At 40.6% G+C, this 18,818-nt stretch overlaps 1 protein-coding gene and 1 long non-coding RNA gene across 9 annotated transcripts in view; one reads left to right on the forward strand and one right to left on the reverse strand.

Moving 5' to 3' along the window:
* Positions 1-18,818, forward strand: part of PTGER3 (prostaglandin E receptor 3) — a 228,623-nt gene that overhangs the window by 1,476 nt on the left and 208,329 nt on the right. The window lies entirely within an intron of this gene.
* LOC132344891 (uncharacterized) lies at positions 1,728-17,434 on the reverse strand. The gene is made up of 4 exons (XR_009493958.1): positions 17,069-17,434; positions 7,964-8,052; positions 5,239-5,514; positions 1,728-1,906 (listed from the first exon to the last, which is right to left on the reverse strand). It is a non-coding gene; the product is annotated as an uncharacterized lncRNA (long non-coding RNA).

An 18,818-nucleotide genomic window follows, 5' to 3' on the forward strand; every position in this document is an offset into this window, starting at 1 on the left:
TCTAGCCCGGTACTCTGGGTTTTCTCCTTATTTCAAATACCTCTCGCAAGTTGAGTCGATTTTCACTCTGCAGAAGTACTTTACCGGCGGCCCCCTACCCCGCAGACAGGCACAGCCTCTGAGCTAGTGCGCGTCCTCCCGCAGCAGCCGCCGCTCGCTTTGCTAGCAGGCAGACGCTAGGCAGGAGAGTGAAGGGGCTTCTCGCCCTCGGCCAGCCTCCGTCCTTTGAAATTGCGCTGCGCCCTCTAGGAAGTGCTAGAACCCACGGTCATCCCGTGGGCCCCGAGGCCTACTAACTCCCTCGTACCAGCTTTTGCTTGTCCTTGTGATCACTGCACGGGGCTGATGGCAAGGCTCTTTCTGGGATAGGACGTAGAGGTTTCTGCACTTACCAGCTCCTCACGGGGCCCACAGCCCGGGAGCAAGTGACGTTTCCACATTCTCCTTGTCTAACACCCGTTCTTACATCTTAGTTTCCAGGTTTTCTTCCGCAGTCCGTTTAGCTCGACATTTGGTGTAAGTGCTATTTACTAATTCCTGATGAATGGTTGCTTTTTTAGGCCCCCAGCAACCTGGCTCAGTAAATATTCCTGCAAGAGCGATCTGGTCATTGTGACAAGGTTACAACAGATGACATATCAGACCTAGAAACTTATTAGACAGTTGTGAAAACTCCTTGAATCTATGGCACAGTTTTCAGAAACCACCCACGTGTAGGGTTTTTGTTTTGTTTTGTTTTGTTTTTTCCTTTTTTCTTGTTTTCGTTTTTATCTGTATCTTGCAGCTTACGGAATCTTAGTTCCCCCACTAGGGATCCAACCGGTGTCTCCTGCATTGGAATTTTCATGGCAGGACCATAGAAGTCCGGAGCTTTTCTTTTTTTAATTGTGATAGAATACACATGAAAATTCCTATTAGTTTACATTAACATTGTCGTACACCATGTACAATTTTAAAATCTTTGTACTTTTTAACAAAACTGTAGTTCCTTTTCTCCTCTCACCCAACCCCACCCCACCCCCACCACTCCTGCATTTGACAACACCGATATTCCAGAATACTCTTGTTTAATTGTGTAGTAAATATATTTAGAGCAGGAGTCTTGGCTTAGAATCGATCATAGGTGGTGACAAGGAGAGTTATGTTGGGACCTCATAGCCCACAAATCTCTGTAAGGTTTCAGTTCTGCATTCCAGAAGCTAGAAGTCAGGCTGATGTCATCACCGTGGCTTATCAAAGCCAGCACCAATTTTAGACATATTTACTTCTACTGTGTGTAGGTAGCCAAATAGAAGAAAAAAAGAATTCTAAATAATAAGCACTCTACGATAATTGATAGTTAATGTAGCTTTAAAGGCAAATAGAGTATTTGAATTTTTCACAACAGTCATTTGAGTCCCACATATTTGAGTTCTATCACACTTTTTATATGTGTGCTCTATGTATCCAAGGAAAAAGGTAAATCATATGAATAAAATGCTTACTCATACAGTTAACCAGACTTATAGTTGTTGCTTTCTTTTTAAGTAGAAGAGAAAATAAGCAGTGTGTTTTTTATTTCAAAACTGTGCTTCTAATATGATGGGCACAGTGGCCTTATGAAGACTTTAGATCAGTTCTGAAAACTGAAACCTGGGATGACCAAACTCACTCTTAAGAAACCCTGTATTTGGAATTCATCTTAATTTCAATTAATATTTGCATATAAACTTCATTGGTTTGCAGCATTTTATCAAAGTTTATTGGGTCAGTTCTCATAAAAACATTAAACAAATTCAACATGTGATCATATCAAAGACAAGAAATTCGTGGTTTTCAAAATAGGTATTTTTTTAACTAAAGGAATTATTCTGTCTTCTGTTTTGTGTACCACTGAAGTTAAATCTCCAAATATCTTCAGAAAGATCTGCAATACAAAGTTGGAATTATTTCAAAGGAAATAAAATGGCAAAACTGCTCTCTTAAAAGCTTAGGGAACTGTAAGAATGAAAACACTAGAATTTAGTGAACTGAATTTTTAGTGTATTAATGCTGAAATGAGAGGGTTTTTTAAAAAATATGTTTTTCCTAATTATAAAATATAGATTCTCTGTTAGCTTTAAAAAAAAAAATGGGCAAAGGGTACTAATCTAATTATTCAAAATTCTTACTTAAAAGGATTCGGAGTGTATCTTATCTTGGAGGACTAACGTGATGATAATAATGTTCAGTTGTCACTGCTGAAAACCTTAGCAGAGAATAGATACCATAATAAGAAAACATCCCAACTGCTGCAAATTCCTGCTGTGTAAATAGGAGCTGTTGCTCAGTTTATCTGGTTTAAATAGAGGTTTATCTATGGTGCAAACAAAAGCTTTTAAACTTTTTCCTCCAGAAGCTATACAATAGAAAATCTGAAATTAAGTGAGAATACAGTGGGAAGTGATGTCACCATTGATAGATGACCTACACTTCTTAGTCAATATAAAGCATCAAATTCTGTTGAAATCAGTCAATTGGCTCAGCAGTGCAATCTGTTTGACTTATTATCATTAGATGTTTTTATGAACTACGATCACCAAATAGTCCAGTTGTTTGACATGATAGCCAGGTTTCCAGAAGCAGGAATAACCCAAGGCTGTTGTTCAGAGGAAGCCATGACGACAGTTTGTACTTTTGTACACCTGGTGCTCCTCAAACAGGTACAACAGCTACAATACTAATACTGTAAGGGACTAATACTGTAGCCATCTTAAAAATAGTAGACGAAAAGCTATCTACACTATGAAAAGAGATAATGAGGAACAGAGTTTCTCATCCACAACTTGGGAACTGTATAAAAGCAGCCTTAGGCACTTTGCCTTTAATCTTGAACCAGCAAATTCCCTGCTCAATAGCCACAGATGTGGGCAGAGATGCTTTAACTCAAGGAGATATTTTTGCAACATAGATGTAGTGTTTTTTAAGGTTAAGGAATCACTGACATTTTTTGACATAGAAAATTTGCCTTAAATGCACTACATGTGATAAATAGATGCAATAGGTTATTTTACAGAATTAATGGTGTTTTATAGTGTTATAAAAATAACAATATTAGAATATTGTTAAGAATATTAGAACCAGATTTCTAATTCAAGATATTTGACTCTAAGTTTATTTTTAATCTTTTTTCTGTTGTATTGATTTGTTTGTTTGACTTAGCTAAAAGCCAGCAATTCTAGTGCTAATCATAGTACTGGGGAAATTATATATCCTTTTAAAATGCAAAAGTAGAGCTAATAGTTATCTAAGGTCTTTTTCCATGTGTTATGCTCAGTTTCTCTTATTTGGGAGAATCATGGTTTAAAGACACAGAATGAAAAATTTGAGGAGACTTCTTGGTCAATTGTACTTTTGTAAGAATGGGGTTTCCAGTAGTCATGAATGGATGTGAGAGTTGGACTGTAAAGAAAGGGGGCAGTGCCAAAGAATTGATGCTTTTGAACTGTGGTGTTGGAGAAGACTCTTGAGAGTCCCTTGGACTGCAAGGAGATCCAACCAGTCAATCCTAAAGGAAATCAGTCCTGAATATTCATTGGAAGGACTGAGGCTGAAGCTGAAACTCCAGTACTTTGGCTACCTGATGAGAACTGACTCATTGGAAAAGACCCTGATGCTGGGAAAGATTGAAGGCAGGAAGAGAAGGGGATGATAGAGGATGAGATGGGTGGCATCACCGACTCGATGGACATGAGTTTGAACTAGCTCCAGGAGTTGGTGAAGGACAGGGAAGCCTGGTGTGCTGCAGTCCATGGGGTCACTAAAAATCAGACATGACTGAGTAACTGAACTGAACTAAAGAGTGGGGGCTTCTGAGTGACTTGGGCTTTTGGACACTTATACGTAAGGAGATAGCAGATTATCTAAGTGATATATCCAGAAGCAAATATAACTTGAAGATTAATGAGATAAATCAGGGCTTAAAATGTAGGTTTTTGTACCTTGAGTTTATTAAAGAGAGCCAAGAATTAAACAAATTCTTAAGCCATCTTATTTGAAGACATTCAGATGGTCTAGAGTTGTAGCATACGTGTGACTCATTGGACTTTCTCCTTTGAAAAATCTGTAAAGGTCAATAACTCAATTATGAAAGTTTCCATAGGATCATTTTTCTGGGAATTACACTCAGGAATATCCACTATAGGCATTTGTAACAGAGGATGATTGATGATTTGTCTAGGGGAGCTGAGAGGTGGTAGTGAGAGGTACTGGGTGTCATGTTCAATTTTCAGTCCTTGCCTTGCAGAGCTAGAAAGCAGGGAGAGAAGTTCTCCTTCAAACTCCTCACATATGGGTAGCACTTTTATAGTCCACCAGTGTGGCAATGGCACCCCACTCCAGTACTCTTGCCTGGAAAATCCCATGGACAGAGGAGCCTGGTGGGCTGCAGTCCATGGGGTCGCTGAGAGTCGGACATGACTGAGCGGCTTCACTTTCGCTTTCCACTTTCATGCATTGGAGAAGGAAATGGCAACCCACTCCAGTGTTCTTGCCTGGAGAATCCCAGGGATGGGGGAGCCTGGTGGGCTGCCGTCTATGGGGTCGCACAGAGTCGGACACGACTGAAGCGACTTAGCAGCAGCAGCAGCAGTGTTCTACATGCATCTCTTTCACACTTGGAAACTCTTGGAATCTACAACTGTAGCATGTCATATTCTGAATCCCTCTTTTCCCTCAATTCCTTATCATAGAAGTAAATAAGTGGTTTGTATTTCAATTCCTGCCTTGCTTCTTGAGAATGATTAGATGGCCTCTTAAGTCCTTCTTTTCCCTAGAAAAATTCTAATTTTCAGAGATTAATGAGGGTAACCCAAGAAGGGACCTTATTTTTCTTGGGGTTCCTCTTATATCTTGTCTCCTTGTTTATTTTATGGTAAACATAGTAATTCATCCTTACACAGAAATGACAATTGGACAGTGTGTGACTTTTTTAAATGAGAGGGATGCACACTCACACATGTGTGCACACATATGCACACATATACACACATGCGGAAATAACACTGTGGAGTAGTGACTCTGCTCCCTTTATTCGGAACACTTTGGTCTCCATTTTCCAACTTTACACCTCACCCCTCAGCCATTCAGGACAGCTGCCAAGCAGTCACTGTCTTGGATTGGCTAAGGTCCCAAGTTAGCAGTGACTTTGTTAGAGGAACCTTCCTTGAGCCTCTTTAGGCTTGGTTGGGTGCTCTAGCTGTTTGGTCCCACAACACTTACCTTGCAGATCCGGTGTCTTGATCTGAGTCACACTTTACTGAACATTCTGGTTAACTGACCTCCTGAGGGCAGATATAGTAACTACCAGTAAATTGTTCTTTTCCTAGGAACTATCATGATGACCAGCCATACACAATATGTCCAGTACAAGCCTATTGAGTGAATATCTGAGCACATAAATTAGAAGACAGGTTCTTGTCCCAGTGACATAACACAATCCTCTGTGTGACCTTAAACGGCTTGCTTGATATCTTTGTGAACACTTTTCTTTTTTTCCTGTAAAATAGGAATAAAAACACCAACTCAACTTATTTCACAAGATTGTAATAAAAAGCAAAATAAATGTATGTGAAAATAGTTGAGACTATTTCTTCCATATTAAGAATACTACTGTGATGTTTTATAGATGACAATGTTGACTTCTTGTCTTCAGATAGACCTTTCTCCCAGGAAACTGGAGAAAAGAGAGACGTGATGTTTCACAGCTTGATTAGTTATAATTAATTGGTGGGGAAATGTGGTGGAGAATGTAACTTTTCAGAAAAAAATTAAGAAAACGGGCAAATAAATATTGTAAGATAAATATTTGTAAATCTTTGCAAGGTATAGTAATTCATCCCTGCTCCCTGCCTCCGTCACCATCACCATTCTCTCAGCTCTGGGATGCTTTCCCCCTCACAACTGCCAGTTAACTCTCTAAACCTAAAACATGCTGGATTCCACCTCCCCTTCCTTTGAACTTGGAGGAGTACCCACCACCTCATGCTCTGAAGACCTCTGTCTAGAATATGTCCCTTATCTTTCCAGTCAGGGACTCCATGTGCTCAGACCTGTCCTCATGTAAATGAGTTGAATTAACTGTGCATTTAGTTGCTATCCTAGGTCAAATCATTCTGCAGACCTCTTAAGGCTAGAGCCTGTGCCTTGGTTGTCCTCATCTCTTCACAGGTGATCCAGTGTTGGGGCTGCACAGATTCTCCACCACTGACCCATAGTCCAGAACTGAGTTTACATGAGCCTTAAATCAGACCAAAGCATGAGAAACACACAGTTGTAAACTGCCTCACAGTTAGTCTAGGTCCTGACAAGGCATTAATATTATTTGTAGTCTGCAAATAACACAAAGTGTAATTTTCCCATCCAGTAACCCTCCTAGAATTCTCTTGGGCATCATTTATAAGGAGAACATTTCAGCATCTGGTCTAGTCACCTATTCAAAATCAGTATTTTATTTTACCCTTGCTGATTTTTATGATAGGTGTTTGAGGACTATAAACCTAAACATGAAAGATGGTGGCAGAGATAGAAGAGGAAGCTTGATTTTTCTCACTTTAATTCTGTTGAAAAGAAATTAGGTACTAATTTAGGTAAGAGTCATATCATATAGTGAAGTGAAAGTCGCTCAGTCATGTCCAACTCTTTGTGACCCCATGGACTATACAGTCCATAGAATTCTCTAGGCCAGAATACTGTAGTGGGTAGTCTTTCCCTTCTCCAGGGGATGTTCTCAACCCAGGGATCAAACCCAGGTCTCATGCACTGCAGGCAGATTCTTTACCAGCTGAGCCACAAGGGAACCCCAAGAGTCATATCATGTAAGTACAGGATAAATTTTACACTGAACAAGATTTTTACAAATATTGGTAATACAAAGACAGAAGGTCAAGTTGGAGCTGGAAGTATACTTATTTTAAGCAACTTTTTTAGTTAAAAAAAAAAAAAAAAATATATATATATATATATATATATATATATTTGACTGTGGTAGATCTTAGTTGTGGCATGTGGGATCTAGTTCCCTAAACAGGAATGGAACCTGGACCCCCTGGATAGGGAGCACAGAGTCTTAGCCACAGGGTCACCAGGGAAGTTTCCTATTTTAAGCAATTATTGATCTAATAAAAATCAAATATAATTTTAAGAACGTACTTTTCACTAATCCTTTATTTCCTTTAAGTAGATTTGATCTTTTTGTTCCTCTTTCTGAATATTCAGTATGTTATTTTCTGTGCTTGAGAACATGCTGCTGTTGGTATGACTCATGAGCATTTGGAAAAAGAAGTATGCTGTTAATGCTGAAAATACTGAAAGAGAGATTCTAAAAAATACGGTGTGTTTTGAAGAATTCACCAGTCCAATAAAATGGAGCTTTCATTGTGGTCTTGATATACGAAATTTCCCTGATAACGTTCTACCACTTTGGGTCAAGTAGAGCACACACATCCACATTTCCCTAATTAATCCAGTGCCTTGGCAGTCAATGGCACAAACAGCAGTCAGTGATTAAGTGACCTCTGCCTCTGTTTCATAAGAACAAGAGAAAGCTATTGAAAAGCAGATGGAAGGTAGAGAGAGCAAAAGGCACAGAGCCCGCGGTTCTCGTCTTGGCTTTTCTACCAAAGGATAAAAGTCATCCTATCTTTCTGGTTTTCCCTTTCCTTGTGAGTAAAATAAAAACACTTATCACTCTAACCTTGTTTTCCGTTCTGACTTCCTGTGGCTCAAAATAGATAAAATCATCCCTTTTAGACATACCATATTAGGTATGTGGGGGGAAATACCCAAAAACGTCTTAAGAATCATAGAAATGTATACAAATGAACAGAATAGATCATGCATTCTGTTATATAATTATTCTGTAAACATGTATTGAGTGCTTGCTTCATGTCTGCCTCTCTGGTGATACAGTGATGATAGGGTAAGGTTGAAGATATTGAGCAGTTACCTGGCTCTAAGGGGCAGTCTTCATGTCATGTTCCACGTGAAGGACAGTCCTTGTGGAGCCGGGTGCCATCTGTGCTGTACTTGGTAGCCCTGAGTGTAAGCCAAACAGACATGCTAGCTTCTTCCATGAAACTTTCAATCTACTAAGGTAGACCCACAGAGAATAAACCATTGATCCAGTAAACAGATGTAACCAGTCTGGTGGGTCATCACCCTGGTTGCCTTTCTGCCACATGGTGCAGCTGCTGCAGGTTGATCTTGTCTGGGCTGAAGGGCAGTGCTGGTCCACTGGCACCGTGAAGCCCTCATGGAGCATGTCCCTGCCCAGGCTGCAGTGGGTCTGTGCTTGGGCGCCATTGTTAGGAATCACATTCATTCACACCCTCTAACTTCAGCCATGAAGCTCAGCAGCAATTTTCTGAAGCACAACCACTGTACTAGAATTAAGGACACAGAGAGCGGCTGGCCCCTGGCCACATACTGCCTGGAACCTCCTTCTGGGGTCCTTAGAGTCTGGGTTGTACTCAGATGACTTTCTCACAAGTTTGTCTTTCTCTTCCAGTAAATTTTCTTTTAAGACATTCCATGTCTTCTCCCTCTACTGAATGCAGCCAAAGTTGCTCTCTACTAAGTTTCTTGGCTTCAGATAGTGGGAGAGGAGGTTAGATTTCTCTGCTTTTTTTTTTTTTCTCCCAGAAAATATGATAAATATGATGGTCTACTTCTTCCCAGGTAACCAGCAATTTATACCGGGGGTGTTGTATGGATTTCCTTTGTTGTACCACACAACTCTCTGCTATGAAAACCAACTCAGTCAACATTTACCAAAGTGAATGTTTCTTATTTCTGTAATACCTGCTCCAATGTGACTTGCTCTGCCCACCTGAACAGGGAAGAGCAGGGCAGCTTCTGGCATCCCCCTACATACATCATGAAAACAATGCATGTGTGTATGGAGTCACTTCAGTTGTGTCTAGCTCTTTGCGACTCTGTGGACTATAGTCCTCTAGGCTCTTCTGCCCGTGGAATTTTCTAGGCAAGAATACTGGAGTAGGTTGCCATTTCCTTCTCCAGGGAATCTTCCCAAACCAGGGATCAAACTGGTATCTCTTCTGTCACCTGCATTTGCAGGCAGGTTCTTCACCACTGCGCCACCTGGGAAGCCCACATTAAAACAATGGACGTGTTATAAAGGCAAGAAAAAGGTGCTTTGGCAAAGTGTCAAGGAGGACCTTCTTTTGATGCATTGGTGAATGTGTGGGTGGTTAAAGAGGATCTCCCTAAGAAGACATCATTTATGGGGAATCTTGAAAGTTGGTACATTGAGGAAGAAAGAGCAACTTGTGAAACTCTCAGTGTAGCAAAGAGCTGGAAGCATTTGAGGAACTTAAAGAGTGCCAGAGTGGTACATTAGCATGAATAAAAGGAACAGTAGCTTTAAGGTAAAGCTAGGAAGGGAGGCAGGGCCAGACCATGCAGAACCTTGTCATTTTTGTTTGGGAGTTTATAGATTTTTTCTTAAGTATCTTGGAAAACAACTAGCTTTGAGTGAGGGAGTGATTTGATCTGCTTTGTGTATTAAGAAGATTCAGGCTGCCTTATGAATTAGAAAAGATATCAGAGCCCTTGAGTTCTGAGCTCAGATGGAGATGTAGAGACATTAATTTAAAAAAAAATTTTTTCCTTAAGTGTTGCTTTAAAAGGAGAGACAAAGCTTGGCATAGAATTGACAGTGGGAGTGGAAGTCTGTGCAGAAGCACAGGGAAAAATTGAGCCAGGTGTGCTAGGATTGGTAAGCAAATATGTTTTGGTTGAAGTGTTTGAGAATGTCAAGAAATATTATGAGTCAAGTAAGGACTGAGGAGTAAAGAAGGAAGGAGTGCATTGGTAGATTGCCTTGAAGATTAGAAATAGGAATTTGCATTTCATCTTGGGCAAGTTGTATTGCTTGTCTGTACTTCTGTTCCATATTTGTAAAAGAAGAGGGTTGACCTTATAAAATTTCTTGATTTATAAAGGGTCATTTAGTAAAATAACTCATCTAATGTTTGATCTATTTCTAGAATATTCTTGGTGAAATTTCTGTTTTGTTTGAATACCTTTACTTATTGGAAATTTATTGCTTTTTAAGGGGCACAAAGAATTTTCTTAGAGTTTCTTTCTCTCTCTCTCTTTCTCTCCCTTCCTGCCTCCTTCCCTCTCTTTCTTCCTTTCTCTTTTATGGTCAAACATAGTACTAATAATATATGTAAAACACTTAAACACCATATCACACTTAATAAGCACTTAATAACTGGGCTTCCCCAGTAGCTTAACAGTAAAAGAATCTGCCTGTGATGTAGGAGCTGCAGGACACACAGGTTCATTCCCTGGGTGGGGAAGATCCCCTGGAGGAGGGCATGGCAAACCACTCCAGTATGCTTGCCTGGAGAATCCCATGGACATAGAAGCCTGGCAGGCTATAGCATATAGGGTTGCCAAGAGTCAAATACGACTGAAGCAACAAAACATGTGTGTACACATGCATATTGGTTGAACTTAAGTGTTGCTAATTCTAGTTCTTGGTTTATGTGGAACAATACTAAATTTAATTAGAGATATCTTTTATGTTTCATGGAGAAGGAAATGTTAACCCACTCCAGTATCCTTGCCTGGAAAACCCCATGGACAGAAGAGCCTGGCAGGCTACAGTCCATGGGGTCACAAAGAGTCAGATACAGCTGAGCAACTTCACTTTCACTTTCGCTTCACTTTATTTTTAAAGTTATATGACACTATACTTCTCAATTAAGTATCAAGGAGTTCTACTAAATCTTTGTAAATAAACAGTAAAATAACGTGAAATTATCTTGACAACGTCAGGGACAGGAGCCATGATGTATTAATTCATTTAAGTGACACTTACTATCAGTTGTGTGCAAGACACTGTACTATGACCTGATAGAGCAATGGCACAGTCCTTGTCCTTAAGGAATATGTTGTTTACTGAATGATTTCCTGGAGAAACTTGAGGTTGTGACTCAAAGAAGCAATATTATTTTTCTTTATCAATTATGAATATAGGAAAAAAAGTTGGGACCATTCAGAATTTATTTACCTATTCATGTGTTCAGTGATTGTTTACTGAGTACCTACTATGTGTCAGACACAGTTCTAGGTGCTGGAAATATAGCAATGAAATAAGCAGACTAGCTTCCTGCTCTCAGCAAACATGCATTCTAGGGGAAGGAGAAAGTCAATAAATTAGATGAGAAGTCAGATTGTGGTAAATACTGTTAAGAAAATAAAGCATGTGATGTGATAGAGGAAGACTGGGAAACTTTTGTAGATGGAAACATCAGAGAAAGGTGCCTCTTAAATGAGAGGTAATATTTAAGCTGATATCTGAGGGAAAGGAAAGAACCAGGTACGAGTGATCTCCAGGAAGAATATTCTAGGTCGAGGAAACAGCAAAGGCCCTCACTTGGTAAGCTCAAGGGGTAGAAAGAAGTCCTGTGTGGCTGAAGTGAGATGGGTGTGGAGAAAGTAAGAGTCGGTGAATTGAGGTAGAGACAGTGTTGAGGGCCAGATTGTGTGAGGCCCTGTGGATGAGTTTTGATACTATTTTAAGAAAACGCTAGAAGATTTGAAGCAAGGGGAGTGACATTATTGGATTTATGTCTTTAAAAGATTCTTCTTGAAGCTGTGTGAAGACTGAGTTGCAGAAGGGCCAGAGTGGGCGTAGGGAGACCAAGTAGAAGGTATTGAAACTGTCCTGATGGGGAACGATGACAGCTGAGGTTGGAGTGGAGAAGTGAATATATTCATACAGAGTGTTTTGGAGATAGACTTTACAAGACTTTCTGCAATTTCTCTAATCCTTGTTCTGTGTCTCTGACAGGAAATAAGGTCCCATCTTCCTCTCTGGGCCTCTGATAAGGAAATGGCTATCTGTCTACAAATGACTTTCCATCTAGTTCCTTAAGGTGGAAGTGACTACTCCAAGCTAGTAATGGGCAGATTTAGAATTAAGTTCTATCTAATGGGAGCTATTTTTTTATTCTGAGATGCAAATTGGAATAGTCAGAGAGAAAGGGAAATAAGCAAAGTTTGCTTGTGAAATAGTAGGATGTTATAAGACTCATCATCCCTGAAGAAGATCCAGACCAAGCTAAAGCAAGCTAGTTTAAGGGGGAAAAAGGGAAGGGGGAGGTGGATTTCTTGGTTCATATAAATTGCTGGTGGTGCCAAGAGTGGAGGTGACCCTGTGGAAGACAAAGCCAGGACTCTCTGTATCTTTCACTTTGACTTCTTGCCTGTGTCAGAATCTCCAATTCAGGCTCTGTTTCTAAGGAACTAACCTTGGACATACTCTTGCAGCTCACTGGCCAGGTTCCATGTACTTTTGGTACATAGGTTTATATTTACAGTCTGCATGAAAGGGTTTGATTTTGCTATTTAAAATAATTTTTAAATTAGCTTTATTTCTGGTTGTCCTGGGTCTGTGTAGTTGCACGGGCTTTTCTCTAGTTGTGGTGAGCAGAGACTGCTCTCTAGTTGCCGTGCGCAGGCCTCTCATTGTGATGGCTTCTCTTGTTGCAGAACACAGGCTCTGGGGCACATGGGCTCAGAAGTTGCAGCTCTCGGGCTGTAGAGCTCAGACTTAATAGTTGTGGCGCACAGGCTTAGCCACTCCACGTCATGTGGGATCTTCTCTTCCCTGATCAGGCATTGAACCCATGTCTCCCGCATTGGCAGGTTGTTTCTCCACCACTGAGCCACCAGGGAAGCCTTAATTTTGCTTTTATAGCAATACAGTATTTCAGTGACTATGAAGCACTGTTTCAACAAAATTTTTCCTCCCTCCCTCCTTTTTCTTTGCTATTTATTTATTTAGCAAATATAAGAAAGAGTTATATGCCACATAAAGTTTCAGGACTCCACTTCATCTTCAAAGACATTGTGAGTTTTGTTAAATTACAATTAAGGATTTAGACTTAGAGAATTGTCCAGAAGTGAGTTGGGTATAGCTTGAGGTTTCCAGTGGGACAGAAGTAGGTATATAAGTTTCTGAAAGCTCACAAGTACGCCATCAACACTACAGAGAGGCAACAAGAAAAGGAAAAAAGAAATTTTTCTTGATTTTCCCATAAAGGATGAATTGCAGTCTGGGTTTGATGCTAACCTGTCAACTTTCGGTATAAACTATTGGATATACTAATGACCAACATTCTGGGTGGCATATTTTTGAATTCATTTAATGGTAATAATTTTCTCAAGTATAGATTAAGGATTTTCCTGGATCCACAAGATAAATTTCTTAACTTCTTCAATTTTGTTCTATAAAAAATATTAGGGGATGTCTTGATTTTTTTTCCTCTTGCATCTATTTCTTATTAAATCGTGTTGTAGGTCAATTTCAGGAAGCATGAGAATACCCTCTGACTTCAGAGCTCTAGTCTTCTCCTTCAACTTAATATTTGGTCACAAACAATAGAGTCTAACACTAAACACAAAGGGCATATGTGAAAAAGGATACTGGGGGCTCACAGTGTCCATAGAAAGCTGGCAGCTTTGGAAGATAGGCAGGACACAGGCTGTTCTAAATGCTGAGCCATCAGGCCAAGATCCTACTGCAAAACAGTTTCTGTTGCTCTTTGTGTCCTGGGAGCAAACCTGACTGCTTTAGCTTGGGTTTTTTGCCTCCTGGCCAAATAAAGATGTTACTAGAAGAAGGATCAGGCAACTGCAGCAACTTGTTTTGAAGTAGGACCTGTTAGTGAGAGGTAAGTGCTAGGATTTCTCTCCCACCTAGAATACATCGGAGAAGGCAATGGCAACCCACTCCAGTACTCTTGCCTGGAAAGTCCCATGGATGGAGGAGCCTGGTGGGCTGCAGTCCATGGGGTCTCGAAGAGTCGGACATGACTGAACGACTTTGCTTTCACTTTTCTCTTTCATGCATTGGAGAAGGAAATGGCAACCCACTCCAGTGTTCTTGCCTGGAGAATCCCAGGGATGGGGGAGCCTGGTGGGCTGCCATCTATGGGGTCGCACAGAGTCAGACACGACTGAAACCACTTAGCAGCAGAATACATAGAAAAAGTTTTTCAAAATTGGGGTATTCATAACAAAAATGAGGGTTCGTTTTAACATCTAAATCATCCTTAGAAACATTTTGATAGTAAAGTTGTATTTTTTAAGTCCTGTGTGTGTGTGTTCATGTCACTTATTGAGGAGTTAGAATGGCAGTGAAACTAATGGAGAGGAAGTTGAAAAGATCCACAAAACAAAGGACATACTTATTGAAAGCCTACTACATGCAAGCACCTGCTGCTGCTGCTGCTGCATCGCTTCAGTCGTGTCTGACTCTGTGCGACCACATAGACGGTAGCCCACCAGGCTCCCCCGTCCCTGGGATTCTCCAGGCAAGAAGACTGGAGTGGGTTGCCATTTCCTTCTCCAATGCATGAAAGTGAAAAGTGAAAGTGAAGTCGTGTCCAACTCCTAGCGACCCCATGGACTGCAGCCCACTAGGCTCCTCCATCCATGGGATTTTCCAGGCAAGAGTACTGGAGTGGGGTGCCATTGCCTTCTCCTGCAAGCACTTGAGAATTACTTTATTATCTAATTTAATTTGCACAAGTTTATCAGTTTGGTATTTTTTTATCCCCATCTTTCAGTTGTACAAACTATACTTTAAACAATCAGAAACCTTTCCCCAGTCCTACCCCTAGAAATTAGTAGAAGTTAAATTTTTTTATGCTGTTATAATCTCTTTCACATTCATTGTCTCTTCTTATTAGCCTACTGGTGGCTCAAATGGTAAAGAATCTGCCTGCAGTGGAGCAGACCTGTATTCAGTCCCTGGGTCAGAAAGATCTCCTAGAGAAGGAAATGGCTACCCACTCCAGTAGTCTTGCCTGGAAATTTCCATGGACAGAGGAGCCTGTCAGGGTACAGTCCATGGGATCGCAAAGAGTCAGACACGACAGGACTGAACAACTAACACACAAAATATTTTCAGGTTACTTCACTGAAAATGTCACACACAAAAAGAACAGATTGATTGAGAATGGTCAATGATCATGGAAACTGTCTGGGTCACATAATTATAGTGATTAAAGGTTTCCTGCAATATCTTTGTTGATTCATTAATTGATTGCCCTTCTTAAGAGCTTGGGTTTCTAGAGAACATACTGTGAAAATCCCCGTGGAAGTGACAAGAATTTTGATCTATAGCAAACTGTTAAAGGATTCCATTCAACACAGCGCCTACAATTTAGGAGGCTTTTTCTGTAAAGGGGCAGCATCAATTTCATCTGGTTCCTTCTGTCTCTTCAGATTTAGAAAACTCACATACATTGGTAAAGTTTTACTAGGCAAACATTTTTCAGCTAGTACAATTCACAAATATTATTCTTTTTACTAAACTATTTATAAAACAAATAAAACTGTTTATTGAGTTCTCTTTGCTTAGCGGGAAAGTGTTTGACTACAGTCAAAATTAGAAAATTTGTTTTGACAGTTTCAAAACTTCTAGCATAATACAATGCAATTGGGATTCTTGCAAACCTGCTTTTATCTGTTCCCTGCCTCCCCCCCCCTTATAATTATAGAGAAGAAAAAGAGGCCTACTGAACCTCAGTGTGTTCACAGTGATTCTATAACATGGAATTCAGGCATTTTTCCATCTAGCACTCTCTCACCCAGATTCAAAGGCTTCAGATTCCTTAGTTTAATCCTAAAAATCTTGGATTTGGCCATGTTTACCACGCATTTTCCATTCCTCCCCCAGCGTCCCTACTGTTAGTTGTAGAAATCAATCTGTAGTTCCTAGAATAACTCGCAGAATTACACATTTAGAAGTGTGACCTCCATATTGCAAACCTCTCCAGAAACTTCTGCTATTTTGGGGGAAAGTGAAAGTGAAAGTCACTCAGTCGTGTCCAATTCTTTGTGACACCATGGACTATATACACTCCATGAAATTCTCCAGGCCAGAATACTGGAGTAGGTAGCCTTTCCCTCTCCAGAGGATCTTCCCAACCCAGGTCTCCTGCATTGGTGGGGGGATTCTTTACCAGCTGAGCCACAAGGGAAACCCCTATTTTAGAGGAGGTGTGTGCTAAGTCACTTCAGTCATGTCAGACTCTTTTTGACCCCATGGACTGTAGCCTGCCAGGCTCCTCTGTCCATGGGGTTCTCCAGGCAAGAATACTGAAGTGGGTTGCCATGCCCTTCTCCAGGGGATCTTCCCAACCTAGGGATGGAACCCTTGTCTCATGTCTCCTGCACTGACAGGCAGTTTTTGTTTTTGTTTTTCCATCACATCCTAGATTTATTACAACTGGCCTGCAGGCAAGAGGAGAGAACTATTACATTGACACTTAAGTTCTATGGATACATCTTAAATAGAGGGAGAATTCAACCAAGAATACAGGATAAGCTATTCCCAAGCTCCAGGAAGCAGTCATGTGACTGAGCTGCATTTTTTACAGACAAATAAGGCAGTAGCCCTTCACATCAATTTTCGGACAGTTTTTATACAATATGCTTCTGTGGTACAGGAGAGAAATAATCAGAGCTCACAATGTAGTTTTTACACTATTGTCACAGTGTGTGAACACTGTACACCCTTTTGTTTTCAAAAGATACATTGTAATAAACTTCTTGCCCTTGAGTTTATAGTTTGTAATAATCTATGATTAATACACTATAATTGCCTTTTTTATGTGGTCCTCCACATGAGAGAATGGTCAGATCAGCTCCTGGACAGTCAGCACTGTGTTCCTCTCCATCTGCATATGGCAAAGTGACCCCACGAGGAGCCAGACAGAAGGGTGACTGTGGAGATCCGGAGCCCTCCTGCGTCCCCGGGAGCCGTGGGGGCCTGGGTGAGTGGGGGTGGGAGGGTGATAGCTTGGCTGGTCGGGGCTTCCCCTCCAAGGCTGGGAAGTCTGGGGTTTCGATACCACCGGGGAGAAAACAGGAAGACCAGGTGAGTGGACCAACGCGAGAAACCACTGGTGAATTCTGAAATTGACGGGATGTAACTGTGAACAGCACCATTCTCCCTTAACAGTGTCTGTGACTGTCACCTGGGAGGAGACACAGCGACACTCACCGCTGATGGTTCGTCGCGGCATCTGCTGCGTCTCAGACCTCACCCGCTTTATGGTCGGGTGGGCATGAGCCGCTCACGGTGCTGCTGGACACACTTGACCGTCACACGGTCGCTGAACTCCAGGGTGGCCAGTGGGAGACCATGGAGACCCAGCTCACAGGGAAGGGAGGAAGAATACTAAAGTGGGTTGCCATGCCCTTCTCCAGGCAATCTTCCTGACCTAGGGATCAAACCCTTGTCTCATGTCTCCAGCACAGACAGGCAGGTTTATTTTTTACCACTGTGCCACCTGGGAAGCCCATTTTAGAAGACAGAGCTTTTCTGATCCTTGAGACTGGTTCTATACTCCATATGCCCTGCTTCTATACTCCATAGGCATGCACATACCCTTTTCATTTAATTCTGTACAGTTATGTTTACAGTTGTCATAATATTTATTATGACAATAAGGATGATTGCCCACAGTAGACAAATGCTTACTTCACAATAGGCACTGAGCTAAGCATTTTGTAGACATAATCTCATTTTCTTCTGTCAACAACTCTACAAGGGTATAGTGTTATCTCTTTTTTCAGATGTTATCTCTTTTTTGAGATGTGAAGTAACTTTACTAGGGTCACAAAGTTAATGAACAGTGGAGATGACCCTCAAATCCAGATTTGTCTAGCTTTATAGCCTGTGTAATGAACTGCTAAATTAAATGGCCTCCCTCTTGTTAATATCCATGTATTTGTCTGATTCACTGTAAACTGCTAAAGAGCAAAGACCTTACCATATTTGTCTATGAATCTTCCTGGCCCGTAACAGCCACTCAATGAATGATTGTGGAATGAGTGAATGAAGAAACGAAATTGTAGTAAACTGGAGGGGACATGAGATTTAGGATCAGAAAATTAATTTAGAATCAGAAAATCATAAGTTTAGCCCTAAGTTTTACATATATTACATGGTTTATAAAGTTCACATAAACTGTTCAAGGCAGGAGACATTTATCTTTTTATTTTTTTTCTTTGCTGGGTAAGCAACTTGCTTTAAGATCCACAGTTGGTAAATGGTATTGAGCAAATCAAGCCCAAATGTTTTTTATTCCAAAACCACCAAGGAGCTTTGGAATGCAGCTTGAGTCTAATGAATGATGGTACTAATTTGAACAGTAAAACTGTGAGCATTATATTAAAAAAAAATTACGCCTTTCCCTTTATTTTTAGCTTTTATTGTTTCTACGTTGTTGTTAATAATAAAAATTCTTATAAAGACTGAAAACAGTAAGAATGGGAGACACAGCATTGTTTGTGTAAAACAAGAGAGAAATTAATTAGAAGCTGTGGGTATATGCAGTGGAAAACAGCTGCTCTAATGCCTAGTATCCAAAGAAGAGAAAAACAAAAAGGATGTTTCGGAAGGTGCCCTGCGGATAACAATTAAACAGTGAGGAATTTTAGCAACAATAGGGAAACAGTAAAACTAACAAAGGCAGGGAGAAACAATGCTTCAAAAGATGCCAAAAAATTTCAGTCCATCAGTGTTGCCCTCAGTTGTTATTAGAGATGGTATAAGGTGGTATTATTAGAGATGATATAATATTCTTCAGAATAAAGAACGTAATTACAAATCTAGGGTTGGGACAGCCTTCAGAGTTGATTAATCCAGAAGCTCAGCACTGTAATCAAGAGAGCTTGCCTCTTCTTACACAGTCTACAGTTTTGGCCTCATCCTGTGTGTGGCTTGTTCCCCTCGGGTAGTAGGCTGG

Source organism: Bos taurus, chromosome 3, assembly GCF_002263795.3.
Source record: "Bos taurus isolate L1 Dominette 01449 registration number 42190680 breed Hereford chromosome 3, ARS-UCD2.0, whole genome shotgun sequence".
Classification (NCBI taxonomy): Eukaryota; Metazoa; Chordata; class Mammalia; order Artiodactyla; family Bovidae; genus Bos; species Bos taurus.